Genomic DNA, 21,503 nt, shown 5'->3' with positions numbered 1-21,503 from the left:
AGAACACCTTCAGTGCTGCTGCTATCCACACGTATTTACTTATATAAAAAGGTTCATTCATGTACACAGTATACAGTTACAGAATAGAGTATTCACACATGTCACTATTTGTATTTATAGTTGTTGTGATGGTCAGACTTACATTATCCTCTCTATAGTATCACTTTTATCTGTCATGCATCTGTTCTGACTGACTTGAACACAGTATAACTGGCTCGTGAAGCAAGGGTAGAAGCTCTGATATATCAGATTTCAGAGCCTCTCACCAGCACATGAACACACCCTTTTTTTAAGAGACTGCACAATGGTCTGCACTATCACCTGTGTTGTATAAACAGGATCAGCTTGTCATTTTGTTGCATGATAGGTATGGGTATCTTGTGTACTAAAGAGTTGTGTAGTAAAGAGTTTCTTAACCGTGGTGTATCTGAGGACGTATTAATCCTAAACTGAGATGTGTCTGCTGATCCCATTTGAGGCTCAGGCTTGCCATTGTTTTTACTGCCACTGAAGGAAAAAGCAATCGTTTTGTTCATGGATTAAGGCATCTGCCAACATCTTTATTGGTGAATTAAATTATTCTGATCAGATCTCATCTCAAATTCTTTGAGCGAAGCTATGCTGAGCATCATGGAATTACAAAGGACATCTAACTCAATGTACCAGCCCTGAGGAAAATTTAGCTGTCTCACAGAAATAAATAAGCTTTTATTTCTCCTTAAACACCCTGTTAGGACAAATAGGGAGCAAAAGAAGACATCAAGATCTGAGAAATAAATCCTGTCCAGTTTGAGAATAAGGGAAGAAATACAAGAAAAGCAGCCTTCGTTTGATCACAATCAAAATTTCAGGTGTTGGGCAGGCTCATTTATAAGCCACTCAAGTTTTCTTTAGGATCTTACTGTTGTCTTAAGGGCTGATTATTTCAGACAAGATCAAGACAGAAAAACTATCCAAAGTTCTTTGAAGTCGAGATAAAGAAATATGAAAAAATGGCCAAAATCTTATATTGATGTTAAACTGAGCTCAGTTGTGTCTTGGCAAAGAAGAATCTTATTTTTGTATTGTCCTCTCCTCTGGGATGACAGATACAGGTCTCTTCATAGGTAATCGTATGCAAACTATGTACAGCTATATAAAAACTTGTTGTCCATAATTTGCTGTGATTGTGATGTGAAAAAAAATAATGATGAAGATATAAATTGTCCCATGCTGACAGGAGAGGGTAGGAGATCCAGCAGGAAGGCCTGTGTCCACCCACAATCAGGTCTTAGTAGGTAGATGAGTGGCAACACCTGCGTGGGTTCAACATGGGTGTGTTGGGTCTTCCAGCTAACATGGGAACAATAGTTGGTGGGGAGAAAAATGTTGAACAAGGCTGCTCCAAAAGTGAGTCAATCCCCATAGACTCTCATGTTGAAATTTGAAATCACCTGTTTACATTTTATCAGGGCTTAAAGTTATGTATAACTGAGGGCGTGACGGGTGAGAGCCTTCACAGTGTCTGCTCCGCTCACTGCAGCTGACTGCAGTCTTTGAACTTGACCTCCCGCCTTGTTTCTGGCTTTTGGAGGATCTTCCATGGAAACATCGGATAAATAACACGGTTTGTTGTGCAGTTCATTGACGAACAGAGCGTGAGGAAGTTTTTTTGAGGTGAGTGATATTGGAGTTTTATTTTATTTATATATTAGCACTAATTAGCAGGCATATGTGTTCCTGCTCACCCCACCTGGCTTGTTAGCTTAGCTTGTTAACTAGCCAATTAGCCAGCAAGTTAATTAGCCTTGGGTTAGCCTTAGGGTGACCAGGCGTCCGGCTTTAGGCCGGACAGTCCGGATTTTCAATGCCCTGTCCGGCCGCTGTATGTTTGTGTAGCCTATTCAGCTACACAAACATCATCTTTAAACCACTCACAATTGTACTATAAATGAGAGTATACCAGAGTCCTATGTACACCATAGTAATTTATTGATATGCCGCATAATGTCCTCCTTTTTGGTGTTATGGAAATGGTCACCCTAGTTAGCCTTCAAACAGGACGTGCAGCTGCGCTAACGATGCTAACGAAAGCAAATGCTTGCAACAGATATTAAACTGACATGAATGAAGTCTCTGCTCCATACACGCCCCACCTCTTTGCCTGTCTTTGAATTAGCCGGGAGTTAGACTGTCAGGCACAGCCAAGATGGCGGTAGCTCACTCAGAGCTTCAAAACTTCTCCTCAGAAACCTATGGGTGACGCGGAGGCTACGTCCATCTTCATTTTCAATCTATTACTATAACATACTATAGATCAGAATCAGAATCAGAATCAGAATCAGTTTTATTGCCAAGTATGTTTTCACATACAAGGAATTTTTTCTGGTGATTGGTGCAATTGATCAGCAACAGTGGGGCTCTCTAGCCTTGTTGATGAGGCTAATAGCAGATGGGAAGAAGCTATTTTTGTGGCGAGAGGTTTTGGTCCTGAAGGACCGCAGCCTCCTGCCAGAGGGGAGTCTCTCAAAGAGTTTGTGTCCAGGGTGGGAGGAGTCAGCTACAATCTTCCCTGCACGCCTCAGAGTCCTTGAGGCGTACAGGTCCTGGAGGGACGGAAGATTGCAGCCAATCACCTTCTCAGCAGAGTGGATGATACGCTGCAGTCTGTTATTGTCCCTCTCCGTGGCAGCAGCGTACCAGATGGTGATGGAGGAGGTGAGGATGGACTCAATGATGGAGGTGTAGAAGTTCACCATCATAGTCCTTGGCAGGTTGAACTTCTTCAATTGCCTCAGGAAATACATCCTCTGCTGAGCTTTTTTGATGAGGGAGCTGATGTTTAGCTCCCATTTGAGATCCTGTGTGATGGTGGTTCCCAAGAAGCGGAAATGCTCCACGGTAGCCACGGGGGAGTCACACAGGGTGATGGGGGTGGGTGGGGCTGGGCTCTTCCTGAAGTCCACTATCATTTCCACTGTCTTCAGAGCGTTTAGCTCTAGGTTGTTCTGCCTGCACCAGGTCACCAGACGCTCAGTCTCCCACCTGTAGGCAGACTCATCGCCATCAGAGATGAGTCCAATGAGAGTGGTGTCGTCTGCAAACTTCAGGAGCTTGACAGACTGATGGCTGGAGGTGCAGGTGTTGGTGTACAGGGAGAAGAGCAGAGGAGAAAGAACGCAGCCTTGCGGGGATCCAGTGCTGATGGTCTGGGAGTCAGACACGTGCTTTCCTAGCTTCACGTGCTGCCTCCTGTCAGACAGGAAGTCGGTGATCCACCTGCAGGTGGAGTCAGGCACGCTCAGCTGGGAGAGCTTGTCCTGCAGCAGAGCCGGGATGATGGTGTTGAAGGCAGAGCTGAAGTCCACAAACAGGATCCTGGCATAGGTCCCTGAGGAGTCCAGGTGCTGGAGGATGAAGTGGAGAGCCATGTTGACGGCGTCGTCTACAGACCTGTTGGCTCTGTAGGCGAACTGCAGGGGGTCCAGGAGTGGGTCAGTGATGGATTTGAGGTGGGACAGGACAAGACGCTCAAATGATTTCATGACCACAGAGGTCAGGGCAATGGGTCTATAGTCATTTAGTCCTGTGGGCCTTGGTTTTTTGGGGACAGGGATGATGGTGGAGGATTTGAAGCAGGCTGGCACGTGGCAGGTCTCCAGTGAGGTGTTGAAGATGTCTGTGAACACTGGAGACAGCTGATCAGCACAGTGCTTCAGGGATGATGGAGAGACAGAGTCAGGACCGGCTGCTTTGCGGGGGTTCTGCTTCTTAAAAAGCCTGTTGACATCTCTCTCCAGGATAGAGAGAGACGTTCCTTTGGTAGAGGAGGAGGAGGGGGGTTCTGATGTGGCTCTGATGTGGAGGTTAGTGTCAGGCTTGTCCCACTGTCTTTCAAAGCGGCAGTAGAACTCATTCAGATCGTTGGCCAGACGGAAGTCGTTAATGGAGTGGGGGGGTTTAGGTTTGTAGTTAGTGATCTGTCTGAGCCCTTTCCAGACAGAAGCAGAGTCATTGGCTGAGAACTGGAGCTGAAGTTTCTCAGAGTACAGTCGTTTAGATGATGGTTCACTAGGCTGAAAATTGTAAAAATTAAAACTTGTTGGGCTAAAACATTCTCCATATTATTGTTCATGTCTTTCTTTATTATCCAAACTTTGTTGCTTTACTGGGCCACAGTTTTTTTTTGTCTCCTAGGCTCTAGGCATTACTGTATGTGTATGTATGTGTGTCTATATGGAAGACTGAGTGTATGTGCGCCTGCCTGCTTACAGCTACTTACCAGGGATATTATGAGGGATTAAGCCTGGAATAAATTAGAATAATTTCACATTAATCCTCATACGTTTGTTTCTGTGACGTTTGTTTTAAATTTTGACATTATAATTCCAGCTTATTGCCGGGAGAAAACCAGCGTAACATCTGAGGAAATCTTAATGCCTGCCACTACATACTGTTAGCTGAGGTCCATAAAACAGACTTAGTGCCAAAACCTTAGTGAATAACTGCAGGATTTCCATTGGTTGGAGTCCATCTGAATTCTGTGGGCTGTACATGTTTAATGTGTAACTCTGATAGCTTAGACTTGGAAACTGTGAAGAAAAACCCACAGAGCCCATATCAAACCAAAGCAGTGGTGCATATTATTCCTCTATGTCCTACAGATGTGTGTGTGTGTGTTTGCATCTGTCTTATTCCAACATGCATGGTAGGGGGGAGGTGTTGAAAACAAGTGTTGAGAATCTTATTTTGTTCTTCCACATATCCTCTCAGTTCACCTCCCCTTCAGTTGTCCTCTCAGAAAATCCCATCTATCCATACATCCATCCATTCTCACTCATCTTAATCAGTGCTGTCTGTTTGCTGTCTCGTTGCCATGGTTTCCATTATGCTTCCTGCCTGTTCTGGTTTTAAGGACAAAGCGCTGATGATGGGTAGTATTTAGGGAGAAGGAGAAACAAAGGCAAAACAGAGAAGGATAGGCTATACTTTTTTTGTCACTGGTTGTTTAATATCATATCTCTCCATCTCACACACACACACACACACACACACACACACACACACACACAAATACAGAGTGTGGTCTTCGATCTGTGTCCCTGGGGTTCCTGGGAAGGTAGAAAGGCAGCTCTACACCAGCACCCCCCTTGGCGTCAGATATTTAGCTCTAGCAAGTCTTATCTTTTAACTGATCAATAAGCAGGTGGTACAGCACTCCTTGCACTCTCTACGGGATAGGCTGCAGTTACGCAGGACTGCACTGAACCAAATCAGCCAGCACTAGCCTTTGTTATGCTCAGTGACTGTGCTGCACACTGCCTGGTAATGCAGGAAAAAAGGATTTGCTCTGAAATCTTTAACTAGCACTTGATGACTAAGTGCATGCAGTTGTGTGCGTGTATGCGTGCGTGTTCCTGTCTTGTGTTTCTGTGCAGTCTTCGGGCTGTCAGAAATTAGGCTAAAACTGTGGACTTTATTTAGCTGACCTGGTTGGAGAGTGTGGGGGAGTGGGGAGGGAGATTGTCATGGTGTGTGTGTGTGTGTGTGTGTGTGTGTGTGTGTGTGCGTGAGAAAACTGACTAGAGAAAAGAAAGACTAAAGAAAGAATAGAAGGAAGGAAAGAAAGAGCTTAAACTCGATCCTCTCTACGCCACACACATCACCCCCTCCACTGTGATTCCTTCACCCCCCACTCTTACTGTAAGGTTCTTAGGGCCTTCCTTAACTTTTAATAAGAGTCTTTAATAAGTCCCCAGATCATGGCTTGGTTGGTCAGGGCTTCTACTTCAACACAGCTCTGCTTAATCTCACTCTAAAATAGGTCTGCTGGCTCTCCTCTCTTACTCTCAGCCTCTCTGCCTCCTCTCTGTATTTCTCCACAAGACTGTCAAAATGTCTAATAAACTACTGGGGGTCATGCAAGGGGGTTATATGGGGTTATTGTCCTCTGTGGTTTGTGGCAGTCCAGCAAAGGTGTTTATGACTGGGAGTGTACTTTATTTTTTATTAATTAGGCCCGACAGGAATGTTTTTGAGAGGAAATACCTTGGTTTTCTCAGAAAGGGTAAATTTGGAAATGGTGAGGAAGTATTTTGTTACGGCTCCATGAACTGATGAAAATGTAATAAGTCAAATGAAGGCAGAGTTCGGGCTGTGTTGAAATTCAGGGGCTGTTAATTGTCAGTGATGTTTGGCCTCCAGTGACTGTATCCATTCACCAGAAGTGACTCAACCATTACACACACACACACACACTTTGAATTGCTAAAGCATCTCCTCAGATGTGTTGTCTGTGCTTGGAGTTCCCAGTTTCCTAAGTCTGCTCGGTGATGCTGTGGTGCGTCTGCGTGCCATACTTTAGTTTCAGTCTCTTTGGCCTACTTAGACGTGTTGTAAGTAGCACACTGAGCTGCTTCTCCTTTCCCCGTGGACTAAGGCTGAATAATTGAGTGGTGCTGAGGCAGGGTAATAAGCTACACTGCTGCTCTAATAACCTGCTGGACAGTGTGTGTGTGTGTGCGTGTGTGTGTCAGTGAGAGTGTAAGCTCACGTTGCTTGGGTGCAGTAATGATTGCTATTACTCAGGGTGGGGAATTAGCACCCGCCACCCGCCAAATGCAGGTGATTTTGTGTCATGACGTGTGAATTTGCTCAGTGGTGGGTAACTAAAAGTAGCATACACACACAAACAAACAAACAATGCAGAGCAGTTTGTGACATTCCACAAGGCCACAATGAATCACAGCTCTGCCTGTTTCAAATTAACGAGCAGACACAGGTGGTTGCCAAGGCAACTTGAGCATAGAACACTAACGAGCAACCAGGGTTTAAAAGGAATCACCTCAGGTCAAGTAGCATAGGCTAACTGTGTAGCAAACAAACAAAAACAATGTGGTGTTACATCACAGGGGTGAAGAGGTCTACAGAGAAAACCTGCCAGGAGGAGACACTGGTCAAAGAGGCGAAGATCAAAAACTGTTTCTTTTTTTAATGAGAAGTGGAGAAAAGCTGACAAAGGAGAGTACTGTGACTAGTTTGTTTACCAGGAGACAAGTCAGACTATATTCTGTTCTGTACGTCATCAACACGCTTCGGCTGCCAATAAGAGAACTAATAGTTTCATTGTAGGGATTAAAAACCTAAAATCTGAAGCCATAAAAGACCGCGAATCATCCAAATGCCACATCCTGCTAAGAAAGACAGTACATGGAAAATCAGGGCTGCAGCGAAGGCACTTAGCAGCCTGAAGACAGCCCAGTTGGAGAAGATGAGCATACTGTTTAGGAATGTCCATTTGTGAAAAAAAGGAAGGCTATTTTGTGAAGCGCGAGCAAGCTAGCTATGTTTAGTTAGCATAAAGGTAACAATAGCTATCCAATAACTTCTAGTGTCAACTTTACTTTTCATTATTTTTCCTTATTATTTTCTAGACTAGATGGGAGAAAAAAGGGGAAAATATTCTTTTCTGTGTCTGATGACACTGCTGTGGTGGAACAGGAAATGCTGTATGTGTACCTGAGCAACCTAGGCAAAGTGGAGGTCGATTTCATAGGGATACAGGATGTAGAGAGAGTAGACAGACATTTCCTAGGCAATAGATACCATGATGAGGGAGGTCTGTGGAGGAGTGGCAGGCCAAGTTGGTGGCATGTGTGACTGATGGTGTGTCAGCGATGGCAGGAGAGCAGGCTGAGAGGAAGTAACATGCATTTCCATGGTATTCACTGTGTGGCTCACTGCCTGGAATTAGCTTTCAACGATACCATCAAGCTAAACAGCCTGAACATATGCTGCTGTAAATATTGTAAAACCCCTCATAATAGGGAAAACCTAAAGTACAGCTTCAAGATGATGGGACAGGGCCTCCTAACATCAACAAGGGTTGAGGGCACAAGGTTGGTGTCTCACCTTTTTAGAGCCATTGACCATTTTCTGAGAGGTTTCCAGGGACTTACCCAGCACCTAGAACAAATAGGCTAATTAACAGTGTAGATGACTCAAATGTTAAAAGGTTAGGTCAGTTGACTGTGATGAATTAGGTTCTGTGGAATTTAATGAATCGAGCTAACTTATTTTTCAAAGTGGCCTTTGAACTAAACAACTTTCTTGTTTGACTGAATTTGTGTAAAGATTCAGGGCTGAATTCAGAGCAGAAACATAGCACACCACTACTTCCAAACCTGCCAGAATCTAGCTGTTTTCATGCTCTGCAACTTCATGCATGACTCTCAGCCTCAAGCCTCCACTGTTACAGTTGCTGAAGTAGAAGCTCCTGACAACCACCCAGATACTGCTCACAAACTACAAAACCAAGGGAGTGACTGAGAGAGAACTGGAAGGTTTGCATGGCTACATAGCTGAACCTTGATGAAACTCAGAAATGTATCACAGACCTGGCTCCAACCTGAAGGCCTTGACCTGTATTCATGAAGACCAAGCTCAAGCTGCCTGACCAACTCACCCAGAATCTGCAAAGTCGAGACACTGACATGAGCATGGGGATCGTCCAATCTGTTGAAAGCTGTTGAATCTAAGTAGTTGGCCTGATGCTGATCACTGCATTCAGACAATAACATTTATCTACATTCAAATTCACCAAATTCTGTTTTCAGAATTTGGTTTTCACCAAATTGGATTGAATTGGGAGCGGTTAAATCAACCAGACATGTCCAGATCAACCTGACCTCTCAGCCCACCACACGAGGGTCTCGTCTCAGATCTAGAAACCTGTGTGACCTGCTGACTCGAGATCGTCCAGCTCTTTACTCCCGCTATAGATGATTATTACTTTTTTTGTTTAATCTGTCCAACACATAAAATAGTGTGTGTGTGTGTGTGTGTGTGTGTGTGTGTGTGTGTGTGTGTGTGTGCATGAGTGTATATACATTACATAAGAGTTTAAATATTGACCTCATGAAATGAAAAATGTTTACCTAAAATGAAGTCTATTAATTTAAATAATAAATAAATAGAATTCTGTAGATCTTTTATTATTTTTCACAGGCAGTCATACACAAAAGAAAAGGAGTGGCTGGTGGATTTTGCATTTCGCCAAGCAGAGTGGCAGGTGGACAAAAAATAGTGAATTTCCAACTGTCATATTACTGCAGGGCTTTGGAAGCAGACAGAGGCTGTTAAAGGAACCAGACATGTTATGTGAGCATAGTGGACGTCCTGAGGCAGGACCCTCCTCACTGTTCTTGTGTCCAAGTTAAAGAGCAGCTCTCCCCCATGAGAGCTGCTCATGCTGTTATAATCAATTGTATCCTTCAAACAACTGTACAGAAATATCATTGGTGTGTGTGTGTGTGTGTGTGTGTGTGTGGGTACACTATCAAAGGCAAAGACAAGTCACTTGGATGCATTCTACCAGCCAACGTTCTCTCAGTTGTGTTTTTCTTTTTGTAATTAGGGGAAAACAAAATAATGTAAAAAAGTATTAACGTAAAGTATTATATGTCTGCAGACATGACTGCAATAATAGAATGTAATAAGTTGATAATTAGCTGATTAGTTAACTGTGTCTAAATTTCAGGTTCACAAGCCAAAAAGAAAGCGATTTAATATTAAATGATTTCTAAATGACCCACATTCCAATGTAGATGTTTTCCTAGACAATATTTAGTCTACCCCCCACTATCCAACTTCCTCCTCCTCCTGTGTGTGTGTGTATGTCTGAGAAATGCCCCCCACTTTCAGATGGTACACACAGTTCAGACCCCCCCCCCCACCAAGCACTAGCATCACTCTACAGCTGAGTGAACTCCTCCCCTGCTGTAATCTCAAACTAGCATTACTTAGATCCCATAAATTCTTAATGCACAGTCCTAAACCTGAAACACTTGAAAACCTCTCTCCAGTTACACTCCCCCTGGTCCCCTTTCATCCCTCTCTCTTTTGGATGACTGACTTGCTGCTTCTTTGATTGATTTGTTGATTCTATTTAATAATTCAAAAGTAAATGATAAGCAAAATTCAGGTGCTCAACAGACGCCATATATCAGCCCTCCTGATGCCACCATCCTTCCTCCCTCTGCTTTGTACCTTTTGCAGATGAAAGCAATGCCTCCTGGTTACTGGAACATGACAAATCACAGGGAGAGTGGAAGAAAAGCCATTCATCAAAAAGTAGGAGTTGACAACTGTGTGTTGTTTTTTTGCAGTGTTGCACGCAGGTGAGTGTTTTCTCTGCTGCCTTTGTGTACACTTTGAAGTGCATGTCGCTTGTTCTTGTACTCTGTGTCTATATGAGAAATGTGGGACTACAATCACTGTCCTCCTTGTGCAACAGTCTGCTGCAGACAGACACCCAGACATTTCCTCTCTGAAAACCATGCCACCCTGTCCCCTCCCTCCCTCCCTCCTCCTCCTCCTCCTCCTCCTCCTCCTCTTGTCAGTCTGTCCAGGTCTGCCCATTTTGTTTATGACATCTATCCAACTCCACCGCCTCATGTTGACAACCATTATAATACTCTGTCTTTCAATCACCTTGTTGCTTGGCTTTGGTTGCTGCGGTAACAGAATCGCCCTGTTACTCAGCTAACTAACTTGTGATATTGTACACACACTCTCACAGGCTGAGTTAAAGCTGTCTGTGTGATGGATGTGCCCTCGCAGCTGCTGTGTGTTGCATCTCAACCTCCAGCATCATTCTCACACACATCATTCTGTGTGTGTGTGGAGAATGACTGTGTTTGATCATCACTTTTTCCAAAAATACATTTTTTTTTAAAAAGAAAAAAAACATGAAGATACAGGGACTCTCCCCCTTTGACTCCCACACACACACACACACACACACAGAAGCCCCTAGTGGCTGATAAAGACCTTTTTGGCAGAGGCTCTCCTCTGTGCTGTGGGTTCATTAATGCTCTGAGTGTGTCCCTGTGACTGAGGACTAAGCCCTCAGCTCTTATCAAAAACACCAGGCCTGGTCGGCTCCACACACACGCACACGCACACGCACACATGCACACACACACACACAATGGATTATGAAGAGTGTGGATAAGTCGCCAGCATCAGTTCCGATATCCCCTTACAGGACAATGACAGACACCCCTCTCCCTTCCCACTGTCACAGTCATGGAGAGTGTGTGTGTGTGTGTGTGTGTGTGTGTGTGTGTGTGTGTGTGTGTGTGTGTGTGTGTGTGTGTGTCTGTGGGGACTGGTGGGAGGGGAGGTGGGGGGGTACACTGTTTTCCAATTGATCCATTTGTATTTGTTGATCCATCTGTACACAGTTGCTGTCATGGATAGGTCATTTTGTGAGTGTGTGTGTGTGTGTGTGTGTGTGTGTGTGTGTGTGATTGGTGTGAACTTGTGCTTTGTAGGATGTGTCATCTCAACACTGGATGACATAAAAGCTTACACCTACTCTCCTTGTGGGTACTGTTTGTGTCCTCCAACACACACACACACACATACACACACGCACATGCAACCCGTGGGTTAATTTACATATTTATTACTGTGCTGGGCCTGTGTTTCACAAATTGATAGTGTGTGTGTTTGTGATTAACTTAGTGTTGGTGCAGAGTAACGTTACAGGCCTGGCTCAGTGAAGACGGTGTGGGCGGCTGGTGGTTTATGGCTCTTTCAAGTTGATGTGTGTGTGTGTGTGTGTGTGTGTGTGTGTGAATTGTTTGTTTCCTCCATGTATTGTCTGAGCCCTGAGGAGGTATCTATTCAGCTTGGTGGAGAATTATTATTACTTTATCCCCAGGGAGAGCAGAGGTGACGTACTGCAACACCCGCTACCCACCTCCACTCCCTGCCACGTTCCATAACGTGCACACACACAGACACACAATTGAGGCCACTTCCCCTACACGCACATTAACATCTAGGTTATCGCACAGTGCCCCAGGAATGATCAGCGTTGAATCTTGTATCTTGTTGTCAGGTCCTTGCACATGATGATTCTGTTACAGAAACAAATCCTGGCTGATTACAAAAGACAGGTTTTCTGGACTGTTTTAACACAGTGGCCTCATTTTCAATTTATGCATTTTAACAAATGTTATGGGTTTTATTGGACTGGGGGTCATGACAAATGTTGTGCTTATTAAAGACCTTCAAGTAAAAACATGCAAATCACAGGAATTGATGTTGTAGTTTTAACAGCAGCAGCAGTGATCTTTTACATCTCCGTGATCTTGGTTCTTGCTCTCAGCTTGAGGCTGCTTTGGAAGATGCGGGGGACTCTCCTCACATCAAATCCCCTTTCGTCCAGCTCTCTCTCTCTTTACTCCTGCTAAGAGCAGCAGACGTTGTGGTTACAGCATATGAAAATATCTATATATTTTTTATTTAATTCAGAGCTTTTTAATCTCGGCTCTCTGTACAAGAGAACAAGTGGACCGGATGTCCTCTGGTGAGTTCAGATCTAATCACGTTGAAAGGCAGCCAGTGTTGCCTGCAGCGCTCCATAATTGGTTGACCTCAGAAACACTCCAACTCTTTCTGAGTATTTGATATTTTATGGCTGATGCTAAAATGCAGATGGCTGGTACTAACGATGGTTCTCCCTGCTTTACTGTCTAATTCATCAAATTGTCCGCCCAGATTTGGACCAATCTGGCGGCTGGCTACTTATTCACAGCCATGTTACCATTACCATGGCTAATTACAGAATGCATCTGGGGCCTGGAGAAATGGGGAAGCAGAAAGGGCAGGTCTTTAGTTGGCAACACTTCGAAAGCTCTGACAGTGATGTAACACTTGGGGAGGGGTCAAATGTGATGACACAACCTGAAGTTAGTTAGCCATTTTCCTCTGAGGTTGCGATGTGTGGATATTCATCTACCTCTGTGTAATGGGTGGTTGGTGGCAGGGTAGTGTGTGTGTGTGTGTGTGTGTGTGTGTGTGTGTGTGTGTGTGTGTGAGAGAGAGAGAGAGAGAGATTGTAACCCTCCACTGTGTATCTGGTGTGCACTTGTGTTTCTTTTGTCTGCTGATGCAGTTGAGAAGCATCACTTTAATTTGGTCTGTAATGGAATTTGGCCCATGGGCATGCCATGCTCTTCTGAGAGATGGCAGTGGATGAAGGAGATGAAAAGAAGTGGCAGTAGGAAGGAGAGGAAATAGGAAGCATAAGGAAAGATGGCAGAGCAGGGAGGGAGTGGAGAAAGAGGAGAGGTGGCATATAGCTGAAAGATGAGAAAATATACAGAGGGAAAGAAAGGGAGATGTAGGAGGAGGCTGGGGGAGGACATAACATTGCATCCTCAGTCATCTGTGAGACTTCATAAGTACTGGGTGCATGGGCGAGTGGCTAGCAGTCAAGTCAATATGACATATGAATATTGCAGGAGCCATTCTCTCCCCTCCTGCCCTCCTCAATTATTAATGTCTGGCTCAGAGTTGGCTCAACTTTTACTCCAGGCCCTCTTCCTCTCCACCACTGAAAACAAGTGTGACACACATACAGATGGACAAACAGACATGTGTAGAGCAGCATGCAGGGAGCATGAGAGGAGGTAAATCTAATCATTCTGATTATTATACCTGCAAGAGAAATGGAGTTTATTAGTTATTTTCTGCTCTGCATTGTGAATCCAAAAGAAATGACAGGTCTATAGGAACGGCCACAGGTATGACCACAATGTTTATAACTATGAGGGACCAAAAATGACATGACATGCAAAATAAAACAATTTTGGTGATAGAAAAAAAAGCTATTTCTGTATTGTTTACATTTATTTCTTTATGTATTTCTACATGTATTGATGTATTTTATTTATTTATATATTTATGCATTTATTTATGTATTTCTACATTTATTTCTTTGTGCATTTCTACATTTATGTATTTCTGAGTCTATATGTTAATTAGGTGGGCGATCCTATCTCAGGCTAAAGTCAGATTAATTATTTATTTCTGCATTTATTTCTTTATTTATTTATTTATACATCTGTCATTTGAAGCTGCTGCAGATGTGCCGAAATGATCATTTTAATCTTCTTTATTACTAGATTTACAGATATACAGGCTGGAATTCTCATTTTATGTCTGTTTGTGTGAGTAAAGTGATTTTCTGTGAAGAGAAAATGTTACAGAGAGCAGCGTCAGGTCATTGTAGTTTCAGGCAATATGTTTAATACCAAGATCTGTGTTAATGCTGCATATTCACTGAGGTGTTAATTTAAATCCTTGTGACGGGTGTGGAAGAAACTACAGTTCATGGCCTTTTTTGTTCCAATACTGCGGTTGTGTAAAGGTTCTTAGAGAACATCAGGTTCAAGAGGACTTTAGCTGTCTGTTATAAAAATAAGGCACACGTACAGGCCAGACTAAGTATTTGGAGAGTTACACAGGTGCTGTGAGGTTTCAGTGCAATCAATTTGAAATAAAAATGATGGATATTGCATTACACAGCCACATCTCATTGCTTTAATTTGAGCAGGTTCACATCAATATAGAAAGAACTGGGAGATATACAGTAGAACTTTTAACACAAAGTGCCCAAATGAGTAAATGCAGCAGTTCATCAGCTGAGAAAACCACGAGTGAACTCACTACACTTTTTTTTTTCATCTTTAGCTGCCTCACAGTACATAGAGCAACGCAGCATCAACAGTGTGGCAGGCTGTAAACTTTATAAACAGACTCTTGTCTTAAAATGGCAAAACTTACTGTGATGGAAGTAGGAAAACAGAGGGCAGCACAAGGCAGGGCAGCTCCATTCATTTCTGTTGGCTGCTCCAATGCTCTGAGGTCCAGTGTGACAGTGGTGTGAGCTGCCTGGCAGGAGAGACACTCTGTGGTGTGATAGGGGTTCCTAACAGAGCTATGACCAAGACTCCAGCTTTTTTTCTCTTTAAAATCCCAGGTAATTAACAACAATATTAATATTACAATTTTTTGGCAAAACATGAATCGTGCGGAAGTGTTGTGTGCTCTGCAACTTAACTGTGACACTACACGTACAAGGGAGGGAATGATATATTTCTCTTTGCAGATGTATGGAGAAGAAACATGAGAAATGTTGAGCGTTTATAAAGACAGAAAATACAGATAAGTAAAAGTATGAACCAGTGAACCACAAACACTTGACCAATAGATGTACTGAAGACGATACAAAGCATTTGATGTCTGGATTAAAGACTTCATGCAGTCACTGACTGAAAAGCATTTTACACAAAATATTGAAAATAAGGATTTTGTTGGACTTCATGTGTATCTGTCCAGTTGCTCTTTAACCTCAAAACTTTGGGCTCCTGTGTTTATATCATTTTTTGCTATTTTAACGGCAGAAAAAACAGTTGCTGTGCCAGGCGCATGGTTCAAAAGGTTGTACTAAGTCTCCTAATTAATCATGAGAGAGTTTTGAGCTTAACATAGAGTAAACCAATCAGAGATCCAGCTCTCTTTCCAGGTGCACTTGCACCTTGGTGGATGGCTGCTATAATAGTGCAGTGTTTCTCACAGAATTAGATTCTGAGGCCAGTCCACATGCAGCAGCTCTGTACACACAAAGAAGTAACGGCAGTAATGTAAGCAACATCACAGCTTCAAGAATGGGAAACACTATGGCACACTCTGCTTGTATGTAACAGGCAGAAAGACTGTGCTCTGTGCGCCCGCCTCTGTAGACACACGTTACTCTCTTGATAATGTGTCTTAAAATAACAGTGCCGTACTGCAACGCTGACTGAAGACAAGCTTTGTGTTGGTCAATTGTGCAATCTCCTTCCACTGCCTCAAGATAACAATGCATCAACAATGTGCCTGACCTCAACTCATGTTAACACCAACACACCCATGGGTGTGCAAATGGGCGCAAGTGTACTTGCTACTTAAACAACGTGGGTGCTGGACGGGAGAATGAGAACTGCATTGGTCTGAAACAAACAAAGATACTTGTGTTGTGCTTTGCACTGCTTTGTGCTGGATGCAAGATAGGGCTCTATGTGTGAAAAGGACTATACCCCCCACACACAGTTCTGTCTAAACCCATTCAAATGAAAGCTGAGACTTGCCTCTTTAATGTATTTCCCATCATTTTATACTTAACTAAACACTTACAGTCTGTGTATTACTCCCAAGTCTCTGTCAACAGTAATTACACAGGTATTGTTTGATGTATAGTTTCTATTGAAAATGTTTGTGACTAAATGATCACTTTCAGATTGTAGATCAAAGCCTGGCATTGATCTTATCTCTTATTTATGGATTATTTTGTCTGTTTTCCCAGGACAGACTTTAATATGAGAAAACACACACACACACACACACACACACACACACACACACACACACACACACACACACACACACACACACACACACACACACACACACACACACACACACACACACACAGAGAGAGAATAATAGTCGGTCTTGATGCCAGTAGAGATAACATTTTGCTCCAGTACAATTCTTTAATTATCTTATGTGCCAGATATCACTTTATTATCTAAGTACATAGACATATGGGGCGGTGGTTATTCGGAGCCACAACAGGCTTCGATTGGCTTCAGTTGGACCTTGTGTTGGGAAAGGTGAAATGTCCCAGTTGACGCTGTGCTACTGGCTACACCGGTGATATACTACACATAAATTACACAGGCTGTTTGGAGGAAAACCATTAAAATGACTGATAACTGGTGTCATTTCCAATTAGTGTTAAGTGTTATTTAAAGGCATTAAAGCGTGACATTAAGCCTGCGAGTGTGAGTGTCACATCAGATAAGTGAGAGCTGATAAACTTAAATGTAATGCATGCATGAAATAAAGTTTTGAATAGGTCAGGACATCTACACTGATACAATGTGACTGTTTGTCCTTGAATGACTCCGTCACCAGGCAAACAGTTACCATGACGCCAGCCAAGTTGCCGACATTATGGCTCCTGTTGACCTTACCGGCAGGTGAGGGAGGGAGGTATGATAGAAGGAGGAAGTGCGTGCGTGCACGAAAGTCGGGGGGTGGACTGGGTCAGTGTGATTGACGGGGTGTTGGCGGGACGTTGGCACAGCAACATGCTGATCAGGGTGTGGGAGTTCTGCTCCAGCTGGGTATGAAACTCAGAAAGTGGATGTCAAGGTCCCCCATGCTATTCACGCACCCACAAACACTCCCACACACCTATGCATACACAAATTTACAAACACACACGCACAAACACACGCACGTGGCCTGTGTTTGGGATGGTGACCTTGTTGCGCTGACAGAGTTAGCAGGAGCAACACCTCTCTTTGGCAGCATCATCTGTTTGCTTAGAGACGCTGCAGTGTGTGTGTGTGTGTGTGTGTGTGTGTGTGTTTTTGTTTCTGCACTGCCTGTGCCTCTGCTCCCGCTGGACTAGATTCATCCGTTACATATCCACAGGTTTAGGAATGGAGGCAAGAAAATCAGGAGAAGAGGAAGAAAGATGGTAAAACGTGGATGCTAGAGGAAGCTTGGAGAACTGGTATCAGCCAGAAAAGTGCAGATTCAGTCAATTCAGTCTTTGAACTGTGCTGATGAAAGCAAAATTGACAAGTTGCATGTATGCAGACAGTTTTCTTCTTCTTCTTCTTCTTCTTCTTTTCCTCTTCTTCTTGGTTTGTTCATGTTCTCAAATATTTCTTGATCTATATAAATAGCTGAGTTTAGAGTGTATTTCCTTCAGGCAAACGTTGTCATTAGGATGCTTGTGTAAGACGTTTTGTTTGTATGAATGAATGTATTTGTAAAAAACATTTTTATATTCTTCAAAGTAAGTAGTGAAGGTAAATCAAATCCAATCAAAAACAGTGAGTTTGTTGACTACAATATGGTGAGTACTAGCTGTAGTATATTAGCAGCAGCAGTTAACACTAACATTGATGCTGCAGTGTTATTTTCTGCAGTTTTGCTCACACCTGTGTGCATGTTCAGATTTTTGCATGTTGTAAAGTTCTGTTCTGTATGAACATATGGGTGAGTGCGCGTGCGTGTGTGTGTGCGCTCACAGTTGCTGAAACGCCTATATTTGTCTGCACCAGTGTCCCTGCCTGTGCGTTGCAGCAGTTGTAACAGTGATTGACGAGGAACTGTGAGTGTGCAGCACGAGCTCAACCCCATCTGACTGATCTGTAAATATTCCCTCTTTCTGCTGCCTCAGCAAGTCTCTGCTGTAGCACAACACATGGATCACATTGGCAGGGCGCAGGCGGGGAGGGAGCGAGGGCTGTGGAGGAAGCTAACAAGTATAGGCGAACGAGAGGAGGTGAGGAGGTAGGGGAGAAACTGTGGGCGCTGGAGACATGGTTGGAAGAGTGAAGTGTTAGAAAGCGTGGAAACAGAGGGAAGAGTGGGGCTGCAGAGCTCCTCTCATCAGAGCTGCAACATTGGGTCCTCAGGCCCTGCTGGACCACAGCCAGACCCACACAGCAGCAAACACAAAACATCGACTCCCTCTTTCTCCCTCTGTTGTTCCCTCGCTCCAGGCTGCTCTGTCCTCCTTCCTTGTGTCCTCTTCTCTTAATCTGTCAGCTTCATTATGGATGAGAGGGAGAGGAGATGAACAGAAGGGTGAGTCAGTGAGATGTTTAACCAAAACAAAAGGAGACAGACTGCAAAATCAAATTATCTAACTGAGGAGTAATTATATGCTTGATGGCAAGTTTTGCTTTTTTATGCATATGAGCTCATTTTGAATTGTTGACCATTTTAGGAATATCATCTCTAAAACTAAGATGCATAAAATCAATGTATAGACAGGTAAGTAAAAATAAACAGAAACAAAGGAGAGGAGGTAGTCATCTGTTTGTCTGTGTGTCGCCTGTCCCTTGAGTTCAGGCACGCTCTCTCTGCAGTGATTGCGAGAATCAAATGCTTGGCTTCAGAGGAAATGAACATATTGATAGTATAGGCTGGTCCTGCAGTGGAGCTTTACTGGGTAATTTTCTAAAGTAAAAGGACATTTTAGTCGTGACCTTTTATGAAATCTATTTCTTTAGATATGTCTCTCAGATGCACACACACACACAGTTGCAGAGACACGTGCATGCTCCCATCTTCGTATTCACATTGCACAGCAGCGACATGCTGAGTGTTTCAGAGCGGAACTAAAATCTTTTAAAGCCACTTTGTAAGGTTGGTCCACTGGCTAATTCCATTCAGTGTGAAATGAAATTGTGGGCTTCTGCGAGGCTTGTCCAAGTCTTGATTCAGAGGCCTGCAGCTCCTTTAAAGAAGGATTTAAAAAGAGCAAAGGTTTGACACAAAGTGGCTTTGTTGATTGCGTGAAATTAGGTCCTGCATATGGGCTTTTTACACTGCTCTGCTCTTATGCAAGACCCCGTTCTCTCTCTTACTTATATAAAGCCTGCCAGCATTTCCATTACTCTTTTGACAGAGGCATATGACAATAGCTTTCCTGTGTGATAATATGATTACATTAACATGGGGGAATGGAGCCAGTTGCTCCCAGAGAGCTCAAATCAAACAGGCTGCTCTCTGAATGGCTGCTTCACTGCATTTAAATATAAAGGCAAACATGAGTGGACATCTTCAGTGTCAGGGTTTTCATTTTTGTTTCTTTTTTTTACCTGTTTACAGTGATAAGTAGCGTTATGTCCTTGTTTCTGTTTGTACTTGCTCTCAGGTCAATTCCTGAGGCCCAAATGCAGCCTAGTCAGTGATGCTCCGTGGCTGCTGACAAATGCTGGATGCATGAGACAAAAGGTAAGAATATTCAGCTTCACCTTCTGTCATTACGTGACATTGTGCATAAGCCATGTGTGTGGAGTGCATTGAATAGATAATAGCTGGTTCTTTTGCATCCATTCCAACAACCTTGTGTAGGTGCATCATGCCTCTTAAGTGCTTTTGTTGCTTTTCAGGACTGTGTTTGAATATCCAAGGATATTAGTTTTTTTCTGTTTTGTTCCTGTCCTAATTGATGGTGCAATGACCCTGTTTACTCACAGGGACCATTAGAGTGTAACTCAGAGAAATTACCTTCTTAGTTTGCAGTCATTGTTTCACTTGTGTAAGTCATTTAGTCAGCATCCTCCAGAAATGCCACCTAAAAACACTCGTTTTGTTCCACTGCATCAACCAAGCTCAGAGTAGAGGCGTAGAGGTTGACTTGAAATGTGTCCTGACAGCTTTCAGTTCTTGTTTTGTGATTGTTCATCCATCCTGTGATTGTCTCCATCTTTGCGCTCTCTGCATGATGGAAAGGCTGGTGGAGCTTCACCCACAGCAGCCTCTGTGTGTCTTTTTTGTGGCTAATGGCCTCCTATTCTCTGTCTAAGAGCTGGGCTGGTAGTTCAGCTGATCTCACTGAGCAGATAGCGGAGTGCTATTCGCAAGTTTACAATGCAGCGTTATACTGTGAGACCATCTTTGGTTTGGCTTTATGTCCTTATCAGGCTGCTGTAGTTGGGTTTTATGGATGAGTGTGTGTGTGCAGTAAATTAAATGTGTTAACAGGGACAATAGTCCCTCTTAGCTTTGAGTGGCTTTACATTAAAGTAAAAGTTAAGACAGTGATGGGGTCAGAAGGAACAAACTACTCTTACGTGTGTGTGTGTGTGTGTGTGTGTGAAGAAAACAAGGAGGAAGGGGGCATGGTCACCTCGATATGACCTCAAGTTGTCTTGTAATTAACAGATAACCTTTAATGAGGCATTGGCCTCACAAGCCCTAACCATGGAAATGTCACATTTAACCAGACAGCAACACATTCTGGGCCTACACACACACACACACGCAAACAGTGGAGGCCGTGTTAAGTGTCCTGTCATGCCATAAATGTCATCAGACTGTGATGTTCAGGGGCTGCCTGTGTGCTCTTTACAGATGGATTGTGTGGGTGAGATGGAAACGGACTGGGAAAGATCAGCCTGTCACAATGTTCTGTCATCTTGTATTGAGAGGAACTGTGAACACATGATCACATTAGGCTCTTCTGTGGACATTTTTAATTAAATCAAGTGGCATTACAGAACACAGTCCACACACTTAATATCTGATTAATGAAACTGTTTTTTTTCCAAAGAGAAAACGGTCATTTGATATCCAGGAGCAGTGACTGGGCTCAAACCCAGCACATACAATCAGACCCACTTCCCTCAGAGCTTCTCCTCGACCTCTCCTGGTCTGTCACTGTGTCTCTTCTCTTCACTCTCTCTATCTGCTTCCTCCTCTGTTTGAAACAACTTTTTTCTGACAGTCCATTTATGGGGAGCAAGATTGATGTGTGTGAGGTGTAAGTGTATTTCCAAAGCTACACACTATAAAGAAGAAACACAAACACACACTCATGCTCACACACACACACAGAGGACCACGTCTAGCCACATATCCATCAGGGAGCTGTTGTTTGTATTAAGGTTAAACTCTGCCCTGAATGTGGTCACTGAAGTAGGCTCCTGAGCTGTCATATTTTCTTGTTGGAGCTAAATAGATTTTCCACTTTATGATGGAGAAAAAAAGAGGTTTGGCAAAAGCAATAAACTCTCACCTGAACCCTGATGTCACATGATGAGTCTGTAGGGCTCTCATAATCTCTCCTGGAGACCAAAATGCTGATTTATTTA

At 43.4% G+C, this 21,503-nt stretch overlaps 1 long non-coding RNA gene across 1 annotated transcript; it reads left to right on the top strand.

Moving 5' to 3' along the window:
• The first annotated feature begins 183 nt into the window (after positions 1-183).
• On the top strand, positions 184-19,641 carry LOC139626411 (uncharacterized). The gene is made up of 3 exons (XR_011692251.1): positions 184-1,656; positions 10,036-10,157; positions 19,562-19,641. It is a non-coding gene; the product is annotated as an uncharacterized lncRNA (long non-coding RNA).
• Positions 19,642-21,503: the final 1,862 nt, after the last annotated feature.

The sequence above is a fragment of the Trachinotus anak genome, unplaced genomic scaffold (assembly GCF_046630095.1).
Source record: "Trachinotus anak isolate AG129_WGS33_773 ecotype Australia unplaced genomic scaffold, CSIRO_AGI_Tana_v1 ptg000010l, whole genome shotgun sequence".
Lineage (NCBI taxonomy): Eukaryota > Metazoa > Chordata > Actinopteri > Carangiformes > Carangidae > Trachinotus > Trachinotus anak.
This window is presented reverse-complemented; position numbering and strand designations above follow the sequence as displayed.